This window comes from Microcebus murinus, chromosome 6, assembly GCF_040939455.1.
Source record: "Microcebus murinus isolate Inina chromosome 6, M.murinus_Inina_mat1.0, whole genome shotgun sequence".
Taxonomy (NCBI): Eukaryota; Metazoa; Chordata; class Mammalia; order Primates; family Cheirogaleidae; genus Microcebus; species Microcebus murinus.
Window position 1 is genome coordinate 105,748,828 of NC_134109.1, and position 16,588 is coordinate 105,765,415.

The 16,588-nt window shown below is 53.0% G+C and overlaps 1 long non-coding RNA gene across 1 annotated transcript; it reads right to left on the bottom strand.

Moving 5' to 3' along the window:
• Window positions 1–4,763: 4,763 nt before the first annotated feature.
• On the bottom strand, window positions 4,764–11,614 carry LOC142871404 (uncharacterized). The gene is made up of 3 exons (XR_012919654.1): window positions 11,494–11,614; window positions 8,854–9,066; window positions 4,764–5,139 (listed from the first exon to the last, which is right to left on the bottom strand). It is a non-coding gene; the product is annotated as an uncharacterized LOC142871404 (long non-coding RNA).
• Window positions 11,615–16,588: the final 4,974 nt, after the last annotated feature.

Consider the following 16,588-nt stretch of genomic DNA (forward strand, 5'->3'; position numbering starts at 1 on the left):
CAGTGCTTAGCTCAGGCGTTACCCTTGCCCCTTAATACATCCTTCCCAGTCATCGCCTCTAACCGAGGTGCTTCCTGCCCTGGCTCCTCTGATCTCTATTGGGTCCAAGCTATCACCAAAGAACGGCCCACCCTGAGGCTAAAATTAGATGGTAAACTTTTTGAAGGCCTTCTTGATTCAGGCGCCCATTCCACGGTTATTGCCCAAGACGACTGGCCCGATTCATGGCCACTGCAGCCCTCCCTTACCCACTTACAGGGTATAGGACAGTCTAGAGATACTCTCCAGAGCTCAAAAATTTTGACATGGGAAGACTCTGAGGGAAACAGAGGTACTACTCAACCCTTTTTTAGTCCCAAACCTACCCGTTAACTTATGGGGGCGTGATATCCTTGCACAAATGAATGTCATTATGTGCAGCCCCAATGAAGTTGTAGCCAGCCAAATGCTTAAACAGGGATTCCTCCCAGGACAGGGTTTAGGCAAAGAGGGTCAGGGACTAAGAGCACCCCTAACCACCCTCCCTAAGTCAGACAGATCAGGACTAGGGTTCAAAGACCATTTTTCGTAAGGGCCATTGATCCCCCTGCACTTCAGGCAGATAATATCACTTGGAAGAGTGACTCACCTGTCTGGATCGATCAGTGACCCCTCCCATCTAACAAGCTAGCCGCAGCTACAGCGTTAATGCAGGAACAATTAGCTGCCGGACACATAGAGCCCTCTACTTCACCATGGAACACCCCTATTTTCGTCATCCAATAAAGGACTGGCAAGTGGCAGCTGCTACAAGACTTACGGGCTGTTAACCAAACAATGGTTCCCATGGGGGCACTCCAGCCTGGTTTGCCTTCGCCCGTAGCTATCCCCAAAGGCTACTATAAGATAGTCATTGACCTGAAAGACTGCTTCCTCTTCATACCCTTGCACCCGGATGACTGCAAATGCTTCGCGTTCAGTCTCCCGGTAGTAAACTGTATAGGACCCTCCCCGCGCTTCAATGGCAAGTATTGCCTCAAGGCATGGCCAACAGCCCTACCCTTTGCCAAAAATATGTAGCTCAGACAATTGATTCTTTTAGAATTCAACATCCTCTGCTATATATAATTCATTATATCTATGACATTCTTTTTGCCGGGGCCGACGAGGCAACCTTACTTCAAGTTACCATGCAGGTTGTCTCGGCCTTACAAGCTCGAGGCCTCCGCCTGTCCCCTGAAAAAATTCAGGTCTGCCCCCCTCACCTGTTTCTAGGCTTTGAATTGTTCCCCAATAAGGTCCTCTCCCAAAAGGTGCAAATCAGAAAAGACTCTCTTCAATGCCTTAATGATTTTCAGCGCCTTCTAGGCGACATTAATTGGCTTCGCCCATATTTAAAACTCACCGCAGGACAGTTAAAACCCCTATTTGACATCCTGCAGGGAGATGCCAATCCAACCTCTTCACGCTCCCTAACTAAAGAAGGGCAGCAAGTGCTTGATTTGGTCGAGCGGGCCATAAATGCCCAGGCCATTGGCTACTTCTCCCCCGACTCCCCCTTGTACTTCATTGTCCTCCCTACCCTCCTCCCCAGCTGTGTCCCCTTTTCCGTTTAGCACCTCCCTATACCAACCTACCCTGCCCGAGGGGCCCCCCTCCTCTGCAGAACTAATTCTCACCCTAGTCAACGCCTCTGTCAGGACCATCCGAGAGGCCAACAATTCAGAATATCAGGAGTGTTGGGTATGCTACTCCCCCCGGCCCCCCTTCTATGAGGGTGTCGCTACATTTGGTAAACTATTATTTACTAATGACACCAGCAAACTCAGATGGGGCCTGGAGACCCATGATGGCCTGACACTCAGCCAAGTCACAGGCCTAGGCCTTTGCCTTCTTAGCCCAAGAATGCTTCCCCCCGCACCCTTAGAAAAAATATGTAATCAGTCAATTACTGTCGACTCCACCTTTCAGTATATTCAGGCATCTAACACCTCTTATTTTGCTTGTTCTTCCGGTCTTACCCCGTATGTAGTCACTGCAATGTTTCTTGAGCATACAGAATATTGTGTATTAGTTATGCTTTTCCCCAGACTCACTGTACATCCTGCTGACGAATTGCTCAAATTTTGGGAGCGCGGCACCACAATGCCCCGGGAAAAAAGGGAGCCCATCACGGCCATAACACTCGCAGTTGTTCTAGGCCTTGGTGCCGCAGGGGCTGGAACAGGCATAGCCTCTCTGGTCACCTCCAACCAGCAGTACCTGCAGCTCTCTGCTGCCATCGATAACGATCTCCGAGAGCTACAGCAGGGCCTAAAATATCTCAAAGAATCCCTCGCTTCACTTTCTGAGGTAGTGTTGCAAAATAGAAGAGGTCTAGACTTAGTGTTCCTCCAAGAGGGAGGTTTGTGCGCAGCACTTAAAAAAGAATGTTGCTTTTACGCAGACAAAACAGGTCTGGTAGAAGATAGCATTGAAAGAGTCAGACAAAGCCTAGAAGATAGAAAAAAACAGAGAGAACAGAGTGAAGCATGGTATCAAAATTAGTTTTCCACATACCCCTGGCTATCCACATTGCTTCCCAGTGTCTTAGGGCCGCTTGTAGGCTTTCTGTTGCTCCTCACCTTTGGACCTTGGGCTTTCAAAAAACTAACTAATTTTGTCAAGTCACAGGTAGACGCAGCCACACAAAAATCGGTCTCTGTGTTTTACCAACGGCTAGAACAAAGAGGCTCCAGAGAAGACCTCCGTGGAGAGTCTCCCCATTCAGCCACAGAGGGTCTAAATTCCTCAGACCTTGCCTCAGACAGGGAACGCAGTTGGTTCCAAAGGCTGTGGAGACGCCCATGACGGGATTATCGCGATGCCGTGTACCAGGTGCACACCCCGCTAGCTGTGAGGTAACTCCATGACGGGAATATTGTAGGTCCATGCCCGGGGGCACACTTCATAATCAAAAGTGCCGGAGCTAGATGCCACCTACATAGCCTAAGACAGAGGCCTCACCTTCACATTAATCGCCAGATCTTATATTTGGGGTGCTGGTCGCAGAAGCACATTGTGTAGCCTAAGACAGGCTCTCCACCAACTTATATAAACCTCCCTCATATTAGTAAAGAGAGGGGGAGATGTTAGAGGCAAGGACCCTCAAAGACCCTCAACTCCCCTATGACTCGTCCTACGCACGGACTTCGCCCTGGAAAATTCCAGCTATAGCTCCGAGAAGAATGCATCCCATGACGTGCTGACCAGGGAGTGCTGACTGCAATTGTTCCCGACCACCTGCCAGGTTGGAGTTGAGTAAGCAGTCAAAAACAGGATACCGATAAGACGCTGATTGGGGCTGATTAACCCAGACCCAAGCCTCATCGTCGCCCCACTCTATTTTTTTGTTTCTACTTCCTTGTTTCTGTATGCTTATAAAACCTACTAAGAATCTAAGTAAAGCAGACCTTGTCAACCCTTTGCTTGGTCTCGTTCCTTTCTCTCGCTCATCTCTTTCAGGCAAGGTCCCCCTTGACCCCCGCGAGTAACAGAAGGTCCCGTGGGCCGGGACAGGGGCAGAGTGAAATCTTAACAGCTGGAGGCCGTAGGGGCCCAGAACAGCCTAGTCTCTTCCGTCCTCAAGGAAACTCTCCTTTGATTTCTAGTATGCCCCAGGAGTCTTCACCAAAGTTGCTTACTTTAGTTGAGTCCCCCAGGATTGGTTTCTATTACTTGCAATAAAAATACATACCTTTGCTGACACCGAAGGGAAGTGGGCAGTTTTCCCACCGAGGGCCCACATGTACTAGGAAATTAACCATGCCATCTCCCTTCAGCCTCCCACTGACCGCATGGGCACTGGTGTTATCATTCCTATTTTGTAGATGAGGAAACTGAGGCCAGCCTCCCGCGGCCAGGTGTGACGTGTCCGAGTGCGCCCAGGCAGGAAGAAATGGAGCTGACAGCCTGACCCTGGTCTGTCAAATTGCAAAGGCTGTTCTTGTTCCACTCTTCGACCTTCCTCGTGTCCCCCCACATCCCATAGGCCCAGACCTACTACTCATATTATCTTGGGGCCAAACCCAGTTCCCTTTGGACAAACCAACATCATAATTTATTATTGTTGTTATTATTGTAAAATACACATAAAATAAAATTTACCATAAGTGATGCTGAATGCATTCACAATGTCATGCAACCATCACCACTATCTAGTTCCAGAACACTTTCATCACCCCTAAAGGAAACCCACACCCAGGAAGCAGACAGCCCGTACTACTCTCTGCCCCGACTCCCAGCAACCATTAATCTACTTTCTGCCCGTATGGATTTGCTGACTCTGGGCATTTCATATAAATGGAATCATACTATATGTGGACTTTTGTGCCTGGCTTCTTTCACTTGGAATGATGTTTTAAGGTTCATCCATGTTGCGGTGTGTATCAGTACTTCATTCCTTTTTGAGGTTGAATACCATTCTGCTGTGTGGACATACTATTTTGTTTATCCACTCATCAGACGACGGACATTGGGTTGTTTCCAACTTTTGGCTGTTGTGAATAATTCTGCTATTAACATGCACGTACAGGGTTTTTTGAAAACCTGTTTTCAGTTCTTTCCAGGGATATACCAGGAGTAGAGTTACTGGGTCATGTGGCACTTCTCTGTTTGACTTAATGAGAAAGAAAATAGCTTAATGTCTTTCTTCTCTTGAAAATTTCCACACTGTTCTCCCAACATTAAGACACTGTAGCAAAGACAAAGAAATACCATGCTCGGGAGACAAGAAAGAAATACCATGCTCGGGAGACTCTCCTTATAAAATTTTGGAAACCAAACAGGCAGTTCTCACCGCCGGATGAAGGTTTCTGCGGTACAGGCACAGCCCTGGACACTTTACACAACTTGTGTTGAGCTGCCCAGAACCTCCAGGAGCAGAGTCCACTGTCCCCCACCCTCCCAGGGGACCGGGGAGGGGCTGCAAGGGGTGCTCTGGCCGGGAACACACAGCCTCAGTGTTAATGTCTGTTAATGTCCCTCATGCCTCCCCAGCAGCATGGGGAGGAGGGGATTGTGGGTAACTGCAAATTTGCATTTCAATTCCCAAATACAAATTAAATCCAAAGTTGTCATCAAGGAAAAGATGAAGATGAGGATCAAAGTGATTCCACACTCCTGGAAAAGAAGAGATTAAAGAAAGTGAATTGAACACAATTTTAAAGAGGTTTTAAAAGGTGTTAATGCAGGCTAATGCAGTTAATGAAGGTTAAAAAAAATAAGTGACTGCTCAATTAGCATCTTCAGCTAAAAGAAGAGGAGCTTTTTGCACCTTTCCTCATATCAAAGCCTGGATTCTTCCCCTTCTGAAAAGACAGCCTCGATTATTTTAAGAGGAAAAAGAGATTAAAAATAGATTTATGATAATTGCTTCACCCATAATAGTAACAATTTATTTCTCTGTTCCCCAAACTCAGCCTCGCAGCATTTGGTCTTTGAACCAAGGTAGTGGTTGGGGGCACTGAGCTTTGTCAAACAACAATTGAGATCAAAGGTCCAACTTTCTGTGGGCTCTCCTCTTCTCTTGACTTGGGGGAGAGAAAAGGGACCCCGGCTGGATCCAGAGAGTGCTGGTTTGGATTTTTTCCTCCAGTTTTCACTGCTGTGTGGAGAATACACAAAACAAACCGGACCAAGCAATCAGCCCTCCAGCATCACTGGTGTCAGGGACTCTGCGTGGCGTTTTCCAGGGGAGGCGAGGACAGGTGTGGCCATGGACAGTCTCCTGGCCAGTCCTCCCGAGACAAAATCGAGGCTGAGGAAGAACAAGGCAGCAGACACCCCAGCTGGTTGGGCTTCTGGTTGGGGAGGGATGTGCGGGCGAGGTGACCAGCAGTCTCAGGGCGTAGGGCTGAAACCAGATGCTGGTAACAAGGGCAGTGAGCGAGGGAGGTGGAGCCCTGGGTCTGAGTGGCAACAGGTGGCAGGGGCTTGTCAGACACGGTCGAGCCGGGGCTGTGCCAGGCAGTGTCCCAGCAGACAGCGGCACCAGAGCTGGTAGGATGCTGGGATCCCGGAAGACAGCTTAGAGGAGCAGGCGGCGGGCACAGGCAGAAGGGCCCTGCAGGGCGGCCTCGGAGGAGCGCAGGACTGAGCCGGCTGGGAGGCACAGGGAGCAGACAGTGTGCTGTGCTTCACCACCTTTGTCGTCACCCTCATCACAGCAGCGCAGCCAGCATGACTTACTGAGCACGTCTCACGTCCAGACAGCGTTCCACGCACTTCACAAATATCTCGTGTTATCCTCGCAGCAACCTGATGAGGCTGGAACTATTACTCTTCCCATTTTACAGAGGAGAAGCTGAGGCTCAGAGAGATGAGTTAATCAGCCTCAGTCACACAGAGAGGAGCCAGGGGCATGTTTCAGGCCACCGATTTCCATCGCTCTGCGTCCAGGCCCTCGGGCAGGGCAGGCTCCGGGTTACTGTGGAGGGCGCCTTCAAGAACGCCCCCACCCACCATCAGCTAGGGAGAGGCGGGTGGTGGCCCGGAGCCTGCAGCCAAGGGGACAAGCCTTCACCTGTGGAGCCCGGGGGAAGCGGGGCAGGTTTGAGAGGTGTGGAGGCAGAGCCCCCCAGGGCCCCTTCACTCGTGCTCACAGCTTTCGCCCACAGGAGCTACCTGTGGGGACGCCGGGAAGGGCCGAGGGGCGCAGGCAGGGGGAGTATAATTTAGCAGCATGTGCTCAGTACACGCTTACTGGGCAGGTACCCAGGTGACTCCACGTGTGTCCCTCCACTCAACGCACAGTCCTTGCATGTCAACAAAACACAGTGCCTGTCCTCAAAGAACTCTCAGAAGGGACTCTGAAGCAGACAGGGTAACACTGACACCACGCTGGGACACGTGGGATGGCGGAGGGGGCCACAGAGTCTTCGCTGAAGCACAGAAACAGAGCAGCAAGCCCAGCCGGGGAGGGGCATTCAGGGCAGACTGCCTGAAGGAGGCAGCGATGGGGCAATGTTCATGGTGGGACTCACTGCAGGACCCTCAGCACCACGCACAGGCTGCAGATCTAACTAGCTGCTGGTGCAACTCCAGCGCCTTAAATGCCAAGAGAGCTTCCAGGGCCGGGCTGTCCGCTGGGGTAAGGGACCTGTGCTAACTCCCGCCACAAAACATCATCCCGTGACGCCAGAGACGCGGGCATGCACTGGGAGCAAGCTCTTCCGGCTGAGGCGTCTGCCTGCACGATGTACTTATTTCAGGTGGTAAAACCCCCTGGGTCCCGGGCAGCCGTAGGGAGCAGGCGCACGGATCCCTGCCCTCTTAGACCTCGTCACCCACGAAGTCCAAGCCACCCCTTTACTTAGTGTCTTGGGTGGGACTCAAAAATTTGGGTGAATAATCTTAGGTTGAAAAGAGGAAAATTTTCAGAAGGGACCAGATGTGTGGGGTGGTTGGCTTTGACCTCTCAGTAAGAACAGCTCGCCTTGGAGAGCCAGTTCAACTGTCAGCCTCTGAAACGACAGAGAGGTGCTGAGGACTGGCCGTACCCGCAGGGCCCCAGGGGCTGAATTAGGGCAGTTGTTCTCAAGTGTAATTCTTGGGCCGGCAGCAGCAGCAGCACCTGAGGACCCACTAGAAACGCAAGAGATCAGACCGGACCCCACCCCAGACCGACTGAACGGAAACGCTGCAAGGGGGGCAGCAACCGTGTTTTACCAAGTGCTCCACTTGACTCTGCTGTACGCTCACGTTTGAGAAGCACCGGACTAAGAAAGACGTGGTTCTAGCTGGGCCAAGCGTCTGCACAAGGGAGAGAGGCCAGGAATTGAGAAGCCTTGCAGAAGACCCGGGGGGCCCAGCCATCCTCCCCTCTAGTCCTGGCCTTCAGGAGTCAAGAATAATGGTGGTGATGATGATGGTGGTGATGATGAAGGTGGAGACAATAATAAGATCCTGGCACCAATGGCCATTTATCGAGTGCTCACTATTTGCTTAGAGTGTGTGCACGTTCTCATTCGCTTGTTATACCCATTTTACAGATAAGAAAATCGAGGTTTGACGAGATTACGTTTCTTTCCCCAGTTCACACAGCCAGCCAGGTGCAGAACTGGAGTTTTCCCCAGGTCTGCCATTCACCAGAGTCCACAGTGCCCTTGACCACCCAGTTATCCAGTGAGGTATCTGCAAAGCAAAAGCCATTGCTGGATGCAAACGCCATCAGTATTTCCCAAGTATCCACAGCGTGTAAGGTTCTAAGGGGAGGAGCCAGACAGAGAGGAAACAAACACAAACCCTCTCTGCGCCAGGCCGTAGGAACTTCAGCATCAACGCTGTGTGTCACAAGAGGATGCATCCTTGGAAGATAAGTGACCCTTGCTATTTGCAGATTTACTATTCTCGATTTTGACTGTTTGCTGGCAACCCCGGAACCCCAAGGTCTGTAATCGGATGCAGCTCTGCTGAGTCCCTCATTTAAAGCTCAGGCCCTGCAAAGCTGGTGTGGGGGAAGAGACCACTGAGGGGGTGGGAACAAGAGCCCGGTTCAGGAACATCTCAGCTCCTTCCTGGTCTCCTCTCATCAGGTGCAATGACAATTAAAGTGATCAAGAGTTTGCTTCCTTTCGGAAAATGACCCAGGCAAAAAGCCCGGTGCCGGTGCTATGGCGATATTCATGACCCTGGTGCTTTGCACAGATTTCACACCTACCTCTCCGGCTGGCAGGCTCCTCTACAGCATTCTGCTAGTCTGTCCTAACAACAATAATAATGTTTGAATTTATGCTCCTCTTCAACCTGCCCAGGCGTGGAAAGCGCCGTTGCCTCTCCCGCCCTTCTCCGCCTCCCATCGGAAGCGCTCCCTGCCCAAGTTCTCAGAGTACTCACTCGTTCCACGCTGGTGGATGCCACGTGCTGCACCATGGGATTTGCACGTTTGCCTCCCACGTGAGGCTGTGGGCCGCTCGAGGGCAAGCCTGGCCCCAGTCATCGTTCTTCAGCACCTAGCACGGTGCCTGGCATCAAGGGGCCATGGGAAAGTGTTTGTTGAATGGACACATGAATTAGTTACTCAGTTAATTAATTCATTTCATCGCAGCCCTGTAGAGGTAGTAAGGATAGGTATTATTGCAATTTCCTAAGGAAACTGAAGATCAGAGAGGGTAAGTGACTTGCCCAAGGTAACACAGCCACTGAATCCCTGGCTCCTCTCCCAGAGTTCTTACACAAAGTATCAAGCCCCATACCCCAAATACAGTATGAACTTAATACATTCTAGTCTCCCCGCCTCCACCCTTCGCCTGTGTGCTCTGAGAGTGGAGCTGAGGCTAATTCCCTCTTTATCAGTTACTCGGCACTTGAGGAATTTGAGTTAAGAACCTGCTTTGTAGGCCATCCAACCCACTTGCAAAGAGAAGCCAGCACTCATTCCTCCTATTTTGTATCACAACGCCTAGGACACCAAGGAATGTTAAGTGGCAGAAGAAGAAACAGTGAGTGAATGAGTGCATTCCTATAGCCCACTCTATGCCATTTCCAGACGACACTGAGGAAATCTCTGCGACTCACTCCGCTAAGCCCTCCCCTCCTGGGTCCCAGGGAAGCCCCGAAACCTCGGAGAACCGACTCATGCCTCTGCCCACAGGGCTACCCTCTGTTTGCAGGCGACCCCTCCACTGCGACAATGCCCCTCCGAATGCACGTCCTCTGTTATTAGTACCAGCCATTCCCTGGCCGGCATGCTTAGCATGGCAGAGGGAAGACGTGTTACGTTCTGTATTTGTCTCCCAGGTTGGACTCAGAACTCAACTTTATGTCAAGGCCGTGTCTCCTATCTGTTTCCGGCTCCCGGGGGCCGAGGTCTCTGCCTTCCCCTTAATGAAGCCCATATAGCATCCAAGTCTCCATAGGGACGAGTCCGGAGCTGGCGCCAGGCCAGGCCACAGGCAGAGGGGCAGAGGAATGTCCCCTGGGGGGCAAGCCACCCTCCCTGTGCCACCCGCACTTTGCAAATAGCCCAAATAACTCTCTGACCAGGAGCCACGTCTTGGCTGGGGGAAGGGCAGCTTACATTGGTAGCTTCTGCTCATAACAAGCTCAAGACCAGACAAAGGCCGCTGAACAGCCCCCGTGGGAACCAGTGGTTTTACAAGCCCGTCATATTTACTATTACCCAATGAGTCATCTGCTGCGTGCTCTCATTTGGAGGCTGCTGGGCGAATAGGCCCTCACCGGAGCCACTCCTGACCCATTATTCACGCCGGCTCTTTGTCCTCTCATTGCCCCTGTGCGGACAGGAGCCTCAGGCCACGCCCGCCAGCAGCGTTTGCCGGACCAACGCACACCCTCAGTTTCAGGCAAAGTCTGTGGTGCTTAAAAATAGCAAATGAGACAAACACTCTGATTATGAAATTTCTAGCTGATATTTCCCTGGCCTGTCATTAGGGAGAAAGCTACCATTAAGCAAACCCGCAAGTCCAACGGGTGGAAATTAAGAACACTGTGTTTATGACTTCTGCTCAGACCTGTTTCCTAGGAAGCTTCTGTTGGTATTGTAACAACTGGGATCAACAATGTGAATATATCTGTGGTGCCTAAAGATGGCTTTGCTAATGCCCAGGAAGGAGGGACAATTAGCTAATTAGTGAATCATCCTTAGGTTTGCATTTGTAGTGTAAGAACAAATCGCTGCGAGTTTCCAGAATGGGCCTATGTATGTGTTTCATGCCACAGCAAAGCAAATGCAAGGCCTATGATGTAAAGTCACTCATTGAACCCAAACCCAAATTTGCTTTACGTACTGGCCACTGGAGGCCTCTGATCCTTGCTAAACAAGGAAATCGCTTACTTTCTACAATGGTGGGTAAGCAGGACAGTTCCCTTGGTGGCTAATTGTCCTACTGCTGCTGTGTCACCTGTGCCAGGTGGAGGTCTGGCACCTGGGGGAGGCAACACTGGAAACCCCTTGCCGGGTGCCCTATGCAGGCCAGGGTGGGCATCAGGTGATGGGTGGGCAGAAGCCAGTAAAGGGTCAGAGGCGGAGCACTGATGGCAGAGCACAAGCACATTCCAGGCCCACTTGGACCCCCCTGGAACTTGACTCTGGAGCAGACCAACAGGACTAAACGTGGTCAGCACGCACTGGCAGCGGCGCTGGCAGCACTGGTGGCCCCACGAGCACCTGTCCTTTCATCAGCAGCTCCTATTTCTGAGACCCGTACCCCACCCCATACACACTCCCGGTTCCAGTCCCTCTGTGCTCCACTCAGTCCATGAGCTCTGCTAGGTGCTTCCAGTAAACGCTTACGTGCACATTGGCCAGAGTGGTCTCTCTGGCTTGCTTGCACCCAAAGCACCCTAGCAGATAAGGGATGGCAAATAAAAGCAAGAAGGGAACACAAACCAAGATCAAAGGCCCAGCGGCCCAGAGAAGTATCGAATCAGAGAGGCAGACGCTGACCCAGGGCACAGGACATGTGAAGACAGAGGACAGGTTAACACAGACCTCACAGCCAGACATCATCCTACCTGGCAGGCTACGTTGTCAACATCTCAGACCCAAGGCATTCAACTGTGAGGCACTCCCGACCTCGGTTCTTAATGGTGCTAGCTACGATACGACATCCCAGGTCTTAATCCACAAGGCGTTTATTCTAACTTTGACCAAGGGTGAGAGGTAATATCAGAAAGGTAAATGGTTTTGTTTTTTTTTTTGCCTGGGATGACCTGGGTGTCACCGCAAAAAGGCAGGGCGTTGGGCTAGAATTATGTATTTGCTCATTAAACAAACATTTATTGAGCTCCTATTCTGTGCAAATATCCCTGGGCACTGGAGACCACGGCGACCAAGTCACAGGCCCTGCTTCTGAGCTTGAGGAAGGACGGTACACACAGCGCCAGCTGGCAGCGGCCAGGCCAAGACCGGAATGCGGAGTCCAGAAGCAGAGAAGCCCTGGTGCTCAGAGGGTAGGAGGAGGTGACGTGGAGGAGCTGGATCGGAGCCGCTCCTTAAGGAAAGAGGTTTCACTGGCAGAGATTCCAGGTGCCGGGGCAAAGAGGAGACTGGCAAGCGGTCTGAACTGGCTGGCGCACCTGCAGGCCCAGGCAGGGCGAGGAACGTAGGCTGATGTTGGATGGTGGAAGGCCGGGCTGGGAAGTCTGGATCCCGCCTATCGTCAGTGGGGAGCCAGACAGGGACATGATCACTTGGCCCAGTGACCTGCCCAAGGGCACACAGCTCAGGGCCCGGGGTCCTGCCACCTGACACTCCGTGACCGAGTCCTTGGCGTGGGCTGCACCGTCACACTCACGCAAGCCGCCTCCCGGACTCCGGGGTGACTCGTCACGCATCAGTCACAGCACCACAGGCAGGAGGCTCTCGAAAGGTTGTTAGCAAACCAGTGAATTACCTAATGGCTGCTCGGAGATTCCCAGGGATCAGGGAAGCTTCTGGAACACACACTTTCTGTTTGAAGAAGATTAAGTTAAAACCGCATGTGTGGAGCTCTCGACAAACTGTGAGCACTGCCCTTTTTCCTGAGAACATCGCACCACGAAGAACCCGTGCACATGGAAGACTATATCCAGAGGTTATCCAGGGAAGTAGGTCTGAGGAAAGCACCTGGCTCAGGTGACCGAGGGGCGGAGCCACCTCCAGTTCTGCGCCAAGCCCGCTGCGGCGGGCCAGGCAGTCGGCGGTAGCTCTAAGCACCTGCTGTGCAGGCTCTGTCCCGGGCACTGTCAGAGGAAACGCAGTGAGAAATATGGTGCCCGGTGGACTCAGGGTTCCCGCTTTGTTGGGGACACAGTCTCCTTATTTGGGGAAAGCTCCCAGGGAAGACAGCACTTCCTGCCCTTGGGAAGCTCTCAAACTTGTGAAGACAGATGGCCTTCTGAAGCTCCGGGTGGCTCCTTTATCTGCAGGATAAAGGAAGGGGAGACCCACAGGCCTGCCCTTGGGCACTCTCCAGACTGATGGGGGAGACAGAGTCCCTGCGATGGTCAGGGAGGGGGCTGGCCCCTGGTCTCATGGGGAGACAGCTCCAATGTGAGTTCGATCCCAGGAAGTGGTGCCCACGCATGTGTGCATCTGCCTTGCAGCACCCTGCTCAGAATAGTTCCTTTTATGGATGCCTATTAATATTAAAGATTTTTCTTAAAGCTTTATAACCCATCCCAGAGCACCACCTCTTACCTACGTCCCTCTACCTGCACCTGGCAACTGATTCAGCCCAGCCCCACACGGAGAAGCCAGGGCAGGATGCTGGGACCCCATACCCAGCCCTGGCACAACAGCACTCTGGTCCCAGGCATGGGCCCTGATGGCCGGTGAGTCCGAGAGAGGATGGGCTGTGGTCAGTGTCCCACAGGCAGCCATGGCGACGGCAGCATCCAGACCCTGCTCAGGAGCCACAGAGCAGACAGTGGGGAGACGCCAAGGGCCAAGTGGAACCAGCTTCCGCTTCCTCACGCTTCTCCTGCCAGGGGATGCCCGCTTCCCAGACCCTTCCAGCCGCGGGGCGGCAGTGACTTGTGTGAGCACACAAGGTTTCTGGATGTGAGCCCCACCCGCTCCCTTCCTGGGCTCCAGGCCCCAGGTCCTGCCCTTCCCGCAGCCCAAGGGCCCGTCACTACCCACACTATGACAGCCTCTTTCTGCATCGCTCTCTTCCCAGCCCTTTGCTGCTGCCCTCCCCGGCAGACGCGCCTCCCTCCTCCGTCCTTGGACGGGCTGCTTCCAGGCGAGCACAGCTTGTTTCCAGGCCGCGCTCAGCTCCCGGGCCGCTCTCCCAGGAACTCGGAACTAGGGTCCTTTGAGGAAGTGCACGCACCACCGGTGTCAAACCTGCACGGGGCACCTCCCAGGGCGTCAGGGACCGACTCTCTCCTGCTTCAAGTTCAAGTCCGAGCCTTGAACTTGCCAAGGGCACCCAGGAACTGCCTCCCAACCCCCAGGACGTATTCTAACCTCCTCCCTTTTGTGGAAAGTGTCAGTTCCAGTGTGGGTATAGCCGCTCCTGTGTCCAGCATTTCTGAGAGCTGGCTTCCAGATTGCACCCCACATCTCTACTGCACAACTTTATTTACTCTGTTATAAATTTACTTTATTAAGAACCACTGCCTGGAAAAAAAATCAATAAATAATTTAATAAGCCAGACAATGTAGTCCAATCATCATGAGTCAGTCTGACCCATGGAATAGTCTACACCCTGGCATAGTTGTAAGTGAAGGCAGATTTATAAGTGGGGAGAAACCTGAGCCATCGCTGTGCTGCCAGAGCCCCGTGCAGGCCTCCTGGGCCGGCTTCCCCAGAGAGCGCACTTCCGTGTTGCCCTGTGCACGCTCGGGCACACCAACCACGATTTGCACCAGGCTCTCCCAACGCCAGGGGCAGGCCAACAGGTGGAAGAGGAACAGAAGGCGGAACTGGGACCCAGAGGAGCTGATTTCAAGCTGTCCACTACACATCGTGCCATCCCAAGGACACGGTTCAATCCCTCCACTTCTTCGTGCACAAAAAGAGGGAAGTGATATTTGCCTTGGGGATTATTCTAAGGAGTGTGAAAGGGACACAAAAGGACCTTGCCAAAAGAGAATCAGCTTGAGCATGGCCATGTCTTCCTGCTCTGGCCAAAGTCTCTTGCAGTTACGGAAGTGACACATTTTTGAGGAGGAGGAGGAAGGGGAGCAGGGGAATGGGTGGGGAGAAGAGGAGGACGTTTGTACGAGCTCTGAAAATAGGAGGGAAGGAAGGACAGGGGGAGGGAGGAAGAAAAGAAGGGGCGGGGAGGGGGCACGAGGGAGTGGAGTGGGAAACCAGCAATGTTGAGGGATTCCAGGAAGACAGAAAGCAGAAGGGACCGAACCGACAGGAGAACAAGTGCAGAGAAAAGTCACGGCCCAGACACGAGGAGCCCAGGAGAGACAGGGACTCTGGAGGACAAATGGGAGCAGACAACCGAGAGTCACCGACGGTGGAGGAACGCGGGCAGTCTGAGCCCCTCCTCCACCAGGAGCCAACGCCCGGGAACAGCGCCCACAGAGGGGACAGAGGACAATGTCAAGACAACGACGAACATCCTCGCACAGAGTCAAGATGATGACACACAAAAAGAACAGTAAGGCCGGGCGCGGCGGCTCACGCCTGTAATCCCAGCACTCAGGGAGGCCGAGGCGGGCGGATCGCTCAAGGTCGGGAGTTCAAAACCAGCCTGAGCAAGAGCCCAGCTCTACTAAAAATAGAAATAAATTAATTGGCCGACTAAAAATATATAGAGAAAAAACTAGCCGGGCATGGTGGCGCATGCCTGTAGTCCCAGCTACTCAGGAGGCTGAGGCAGTAGGATTGCTTGAATCCAGGAGTTTGAGGTTGCTGTGAGCTAGGCTGACGCCACGGCACTCTAGTCCGGGCAACAGAGTGAGACTGTCTCAAAAAAAAAAAGAGAGAGAGAATAGTAAATTGTGATGAAAAGCCACAGTGTCTGCACATTAAATACGATTCTGAACATTCAGATGGTAATCGAGGGACTGAATGGAGGCATGGACACGGGAAATGTCCGGTCGGTGAGCTGGCCGATGGATGCGGGTCAGTCTCCTAGAACATGCAGGGGAAGCCGGGGTGGCGGAAGGGGGTGGGGAAGCGGCAGGAAGTAGGGGCTCCGTCCACACTGCTTGGGTCTATAGGGCTTGGCGAGCAGCAGGCTGGTGCCATGGCAATGCTTCTTCCACCATCACGCAGCGCGGTTCACGAGCATGTCAAGCCTTTTCTGTGTGAATTATGCAAAAGTAGCCATCAGCCTAGTCCCGGTCAAAAAAATTACACGTTCAGAATAAATGGAGTCTGAATTAGCCACGCGTGAGTGCTCAGAGCCCTCCCAGGACACAGGCACACGCGCACACACACACACACACACGCACACGCACGCACACACACACGCACACGCACGCACACGCACAGCGGAACGCTGAACCTGCTGTGCGGAGGGTGTCCCGGGGAGCACAGAGCCCCGCTCCTGTTGCAGAGGAGGAGCCCAGGCCCCTCTCGCCCTCCGTGCCTCGGTCCGTGCCGTTCGTGGGGTTGGGACGGCCCCAGCGCCAGAGCAGCAGTCTGGCCCGAGCTGGCGCGGTCGGCAGCTCTGGGGAGGAAGACGCACCCTGAGGAGTCCAGACAGCGTCTTCAGATTGGTGTGGCCACAGAGGAGGCAGGAAGCCAGCTGCTGCTGTTCCGGCCACTTGTCTGCTCCTGCGCCACCCCAGAGGCTCTGCCTGTCCGTCGGGTGGCGTCCAGCGTGTTCCCATCCCGCCTGCCTACCCACCCCCGTCTTCTCAGTGAAGACGCTTCCCCTCAGTTCCCAGTCCCCCAGCATGACCGAGGCCAGTTGCCTGTTCTCCCTCCCTTATTCTGTGGGCTCTTCCAGAGGAAGGAAGGAGTCTCAAATGTCACACAGTCCTGTGTGCCAGATTCTCCGCAGGGCAGTTAACATACTCCTTTTTCAATCTCACAGCAGCTGTGGGACGCAGGCATTGTTTCCCCCTTTTCCAGATAAATCCAGAGAGGTTAAGTAACTGGTGGAGGAGCACACAGCCCACAGACGGGAAAATCAGAAATAAACTCAGCCCTCT